Genomic DNA, 6,564 nt, shown 5'->3' on the forward strand with positions numbered 1-6,564 from the left:
CAAGATGCTGACCCACATTCTTGGTCAGGGAATATTGGAAATCAGTTGGAAAACTAAAATTGGAAGAATATAATTTTAACAAAAGATGAAACAGTAGGCTTCTACAAATTAATCCAGGGTTCACATTCTCACCAGCTATTTCAGTGGATGTTCTCCCAATCTTCCACTAACTTCGGCGAGAGATCTTCAGAAACCCCAGAAAAACACCGCAAACATCTTTACTGCCATTTCTTCTGGATTCTTAGAGATCTTCCAATGTTAAGACAGAAATTCACCCCTTTGTTTCTACAATCCTCTGAGGAAACCCACTTTTTACTCACACTGACTATGTAACTAACATTAGCAAATCGAGAAAAATATATCCCAATATGTTACCAATTCATTAAATGTTGACACTGGTGTTACCTTAAGAAATGTATTTTTGTTGGCAAGCTAAGTAATCATCATTATCTAAAAAGAGTGTAACTAGATAAATCACTATTCCAAGAGATTGCTTATTGACTTCAAGTTGTCAAACTGAACAAATCAATAGACTAACTGGACCAGCTGAAAGTAAAATCACTGGAAGAAAACACACTGGATACAGGATGAGGAAGATTCAGAAGTGGTGCAATTCCTTGCACGCAGTACAACAGATGGCAGGAGGAAAGGAGATGGATGCAACTCAAAAAAAATGAATATTTATGGTGAAAGATACAACCAGAAAAGAGGAACGGTAGAGTTCAATAGAGTATTGCACCATTAAATTCTAGTTAAACTTAGTTGTTTAATAATTATTAGGGGACTGCAGTAGCTTCAATGGTGCCAGTTATAATTAGGAGAATGTGAGTTTAATGGGGCATATCACCATTTAATCTACCATTGAGTGTGTTTAATTGAATGTTTATCGGTTCTTTATTTTAGGGTGTTAACCAAATGTCAATGAAAATTTCTTGAATTTATATCAGACTGGAGTTACTCAAAATAAGGTTGCAGGTTTTGGTCATTTTTTAAAGTTATTCTGCATCAAATGACTCTGCTTGGTCCAACTGCAGGTGAACCGGTAGGCAGGAGCTTTACAGTGATGTAGAATGTGGGAAAGGACAATTAAATAAATAAAAACATGCACCTTGGTATAAGATCAACTTCACTTAAAGAGACATGTATATTACCAAACTGTTGTTCCTTTATTGCTGCATAGTAGTTGTAGATATCCTTGCAGCAGATGACATAACTCTGCATCTGTCTCTCTGCTGACCCACATTCCCAAGAAAACATTTCCCCAGGTCATTGCTAAGTAGGTGTTCAAGGACCTGCAAATATGGTTGGTGACATCTTGCAGCCAATTAGTCTACACAAGCTGTTGAAAAAAAGACATGTCAGGATGATCATGCAGGATCACTGAAAACATGTATGGTGATTGGAATGCTACTGAGCAAGCATCCAACAGTATGGTTAGTCAGGGATTCACTTATCTTAGTGGTGCCATAGGTCTGTTGTCCTAGCTTCCTTTTGGAATTGGAGCCTCTGCCGGCACTAATCTGCCAAAAGTCAATGTGTTCATCTCTGTCCACAGATGCCAGTGCACAGTTCCTGGTGAGTGGGCACAAAACACTTCTTGTGTAGCCTGAATTATCTGGCATACCTTCACTGGTGTTCTTCTTCCAAACACCTTACTGGAAACCAGTGGTGCCATAAATGCTGCTGGAGGGGGGTGGGGGAAGAGGAATGTCAAGAAAACTCAGGAGAACATAAGCACCAGAAGGAAAAGACAAAAACATGATTAAGAAAAAATGGTTAAGAAATGGCTGAAAAACACCTACCTGAACATTTCTAGGTCCTTTCCATGACCTTTTGTATACTTACTGCACAACCCTGGATGCCCATTCCGCATGTCTGATTTAGAATGACAAGAAATGGCATGCAGGATAAGACACCTCCAAATTAATATTTAAATGGAGTGTGCACCTGCTTGACACAGGCACATCACCATCACTGGTCTCCCCCACCACCCCCCCCAGAAAATATGCTGGGTCGCAAAATGGGCGGAGTTCTGGTGGAATGGAACACCAGCTCATTTTGTGCTACCAAACATCTGATTTCCTGCCACCTGTTGTGGAGTGAAAGGAAAATGCAGGCCAAAATGTTTAAAATAGATAAAGGAGGTACTTAAAAGATTGTCAGTATTCAAAGTAGAAAAGTCAACTGGTCCAGATGGGATGCATCCTAGGTTACTGAGAGAAGTAAGGGTGGAAATTGCAGAGGGTCTGGCCACAAACTTTTAATCCTCCTTAGATATGGAGACAGTGCTGGAGGACTGCAAATTTTACACCCCTGTTCAAAAAAAAAGAGGGATAAACCCAGCAATTACAGGCCAGTCAGCCCAACATCAGAGGTGAGGAACTTTTAGAGACAATTATCCAGGAAAAAATTAATTGTCACTTGGAAAAGTATGGATTAATAAATGAATGTTAGCAAGGATTTGTTAAAGAGAAATCACGTTTGACTAATTTGATTGTGTTCTTTGATTAAGTAACAGATTTGATGAGGGTTGATGTGCATATGAATTTTCAAATGGCATTTGATAAAGTACCACATAATAGACCTGTTAGCAAAATTAAACCAATTAGACTTGGGTATAGAGGATATAATTTCATAGTTTGCAGATGACACGAAACTCAAATGAAGTAAACAATGTAGAGGATAGCAAAAGACTTCAGGAGGACAGATTGGTGAAATAGGCACACATGGCAGATGGAATTTAACACAGAAGTGTGAAGTGATTCATTTTGGTAGGAAGAATGAGAAGAAGCAATATAAAGTAAATGGTACAATTTTAAAAAGGGTGCAGGACAAGTTGAGAAGGCTGTTAGAAAAGAATATGGGATCCTGGGCTTTATTAATAGAGGCATAGAGTATAAAAGCAAGGAAGTTATGCTAAACCTTTATAATTGTAAACAATTTTACAACACCAAGTTATAGTCCAGCAATTTTATTTTAAATTCACAAGCTTTCGGAGATTTTCTCCTTCCTCAGGTAAATGTTTCAAGATCTCCTTGAAGCCTACGCATTTATAAAACATTGATTAGGCCTCAGCTGGAGTATTGTGTTCAATTCTGGGCACCACACTTTACGAAGGATATCAAGGCCTTACAGAGGGTGAAGAAGAGATTTACGAGAATGGTACCAGAGTTATGTGGAGCGATTGGAGAAGCTGGGCTTGTTCTCCTTAGAACAGAGAAGGTTTGATAGGTGTTCAAAATCATGAATGGTTTTAATAGAATCAATAAGGAGAAACTGTTTCCAGTGGCAGAAGGGTCAGTAACCAGAAGACACAGATTTAAGGTGATCGGCAAAAGAGCCAGAGGCGACATGAGGAAACTTAAAAAAAAACGCAGCGAGTTGTTATGATCTAGAATGCACGGCCTGAAAGGGCGGTGGAAGCAGATTCAATAGTAACTTTCGAAACAGAATTTGATAAATGGATGAAAGGAAAAAAAAATTACACGGTTATGGGGATGAAGCAGGGGAATGGGACTAATTGGATCGCTCTTTCAAAGGGCCGGCACAGGCACGATGGGCCAAATGGCCTCCTCCTTTGCCATCGCAACTATGAGACAATGAAATCTCTGTTCTCATTATTTTTCATAAACCTTAAGTTCCTGATAAGGATGTATCTACCAATGAAGCAACAACGCTAAAAACAACCCTTTCTATTAGAGGCCCACAAAATCCAAACTAAACAAACCAGCAAATAGAAAATATAAGCACAAATAGCGTTGAGTTGCCCAGGCTTTGAAGTCCACATATGACCCTTGGACAATAGGTTGGACACCATGCCATGGAGTATTTAAAAATCATCCCATGCTAGTTAAAAGGTTTCAAATTAATGTGCTGTTCAATTAGATTCTGTTAATAGAACATGGTTAGCTGTACCTTAAATTTATAACAGTCACCTAAACATACATGTCAACCCCCAGCTTCTTAAGCTGACCATCTGACCCATATGTCAGCATTTCATAAGTAAAAAAAGATTTTTTTTCCATTAGGATTGGAGGTTTGTAAGTATCAATCAATCAGACCCATTGAAGGGTAGGAGTGGGGCCTGTCAAGATGAATCAGAGTGGTTAGAGGGTAAGCTGTTAGAACCAATCAATCATTACTTCCTCACATTGTTGCTGGCACATGAATTTGAGACAGAAGATTTTCAAGGTGAGCTGATAGTTTCTGGTAGTCACAGTTCCAGGCATATTTATTTAGTATTTCTCTCCAAAGACATTATATGTAAGAGACAAGCTGCTAATATGTTGCTTTATTTTCTTTTAAAGATTTGCTCAAAAGAATGTTCTTGTTGTCTTTTGTGAAGGTTTAAAAGGTTAGTTCCCAGAAAAGTGTCAATCACAGGGAGGGTTGGTCAGGAAATCATGCATCTACCATCTTTGATTTGTTGTCCATTCAAATAATGAATGGAAATATGGGGACTGCAGGACTGTGATTTCCTGAACAAGCTTGAAATACAGAATTACAACCGCTTGAAAATACCAGAAAAGGCACCAAATAAAATGTCAAATATCAAAATACTCTTGTTTTGGAGTTTCATAACCTCACATCTAGAAAATAAATCATGTGCCTTCAGGACTCACATCCTTCTTCATAATTTCCAAATCCACTCCTGTTGCAAGCTATGCTTTTGTGTACTTAAGCTTTTTCTTCTATAATGAAACTGTCTGAATATTGACTATACCTGCTGCTTATGTTCTAACAAGCTGATGTTCACTTGGACTTTCGGTCCAACTCATTGCCTTCACATGTCAACAGCTGTTTTGAGCACTCTGCTTTTTTGAAGTTATTGGTTAGCTTTAATTAGTTTTGTAGATTGGCATGTATGCCTAAATGACACTAAATATTTATATTGCCTGGGAGAGTGGAAATGTTGGCGATACTAGTTGAACTCCTGTGGCATCACACACAGGGAATCAAGGCCAAGTGCAGTTTTCAGGTCAAGCAGAGAGGGCAGGAGGATAATTGGGCCAATGTCAAGGAGGATGAAAGGGGACAGGCAGGTGGTGGAAGGCAGATGAGAGTGGGGAGGAGTGGAGGTGGGAGAAAGGAGAGGACTGGGAGAGAAGTTCAAGGGGAGGAGGAAGAGGAAGAGGGGAAGGGCAGGGCCAGCAAATAATCTCAGTGGGAGAGGGCATCAGGCCAGCACATAGACACAGCAAGGGGTGGTGAGTGGATTTTCTCTGGAGGGGACAAGATAAATCAAGGGGGGAAGCCTACAGGAGGGTGGATTGATATGCTCAAAGCTTGAGAACTCTCAGGTAAAGACGGGAGTTGAACAACTTGGGGCGGGGCGGGGCGGGGGAGAGAAAGGAGACCTTAGTCTCGAGGAGAGAGGGAATGGTCAGTAAACTAGCTCAATGGAGGAGAAGGGTAGGGTTAATTAATTCCTGTTGGAGCTGTGAAGGCTTAAAGTTGATTTGTGGCCAATCACCGAAAGTGCACATCTGCAGCAGTCTCTTGCGGGCGGGGACTGGAGGACAAAGAAATCCAGTTAAAGTTTTTAATGGGATGAGGGGGATTAATGACAGACTCACAAACCTCGCTGGCCAGCCAGTCCATTCAGATTATCCCGAAAGGCTTCGGACATATCCACCATACTACATCGCTGGTGCAGCTGAAATATTAAACTTCATTAGTGGAAGTGAGAATTCGGGAGCGAGTGGCTGGAAGGAACGTACAGCAGCTAACTGAAGCTACTAGAAGCTAACTGAAGTCGCATTTCTGCTATAATAGAGGTGTGCTTGGTGTTTTTTAAAAAAAGCTATATTACAAATGAATTGTTTAAAGAAGATAAACATTGCAAGTGAAAAGCAAACTTACAAAACTGATTCATAGTGACACATGCTCCTCAAATTCCGTGGGGGTTCTCCCGAGCTCCATACGTAACTTTGAAAGCAAATGGCCATTTCCCTGGGGTTAATGCGGGAGAGCAGGACATCCCCTATAGAATTTATAGTAAACCTATTGCTGCAAAACCAACCAGCGGTTTGGAACAGCATGGAGAGTTCATTGCCAAGTTTACATTAACTGGCATTTACAAGCTAACAATGATATGACACGTCCTTTCAACATTGTGTGGCCGTATCACAATGCCACCATAGGTGTAGCTGGTAACTGCAAGTAAATGTGGACATTTAAAATTGTAAAAATCCCATAGGATGTGCTGGCATAAAGGTTTTCCATTTATTTTGAAATGCAATGTTTCAACCCCCTCAGCAATTTAAATATACAACAGATATTGTGAAGCCACCAAGTTAGGCAAAGGTATTAAGGGTTATGGAACCAAGGCGGGTGAATGGAGTTAAGATACAGATCATCCATGATCTAATTGAATGGCGGAACAGGCTCGAGGGCCTAACTGTTCCTATATTCCTATAACAAAAACTTAATTAAAAAAGTTAAGATATTTAGATAATATTGCTGAGAAAGGGAGATATATAATGATATAGAGAAAAAAATATAAAAGATGTCAAGGTAGTGCAATACACTGAAGCAACGTTTTGCTGTGCCACAAAGTGGTAA

Source organism: Heptranchias perlo, chromosome 2 (genome assembly GCF_035084215.1).
Source record: "Heptranchias perlo isolate sHepPer1 chromosome 2, sHepPer1.hap1, whole genome shotgun sequence".
Classification (NCBI taxonomy): domain Eukaryota; kingdom Metazoa; phylum Chordata; class Chondrichthyes; order Hexanchiformes; family Hexanchidae; genus Heptranchias; species Heptranchias perlo.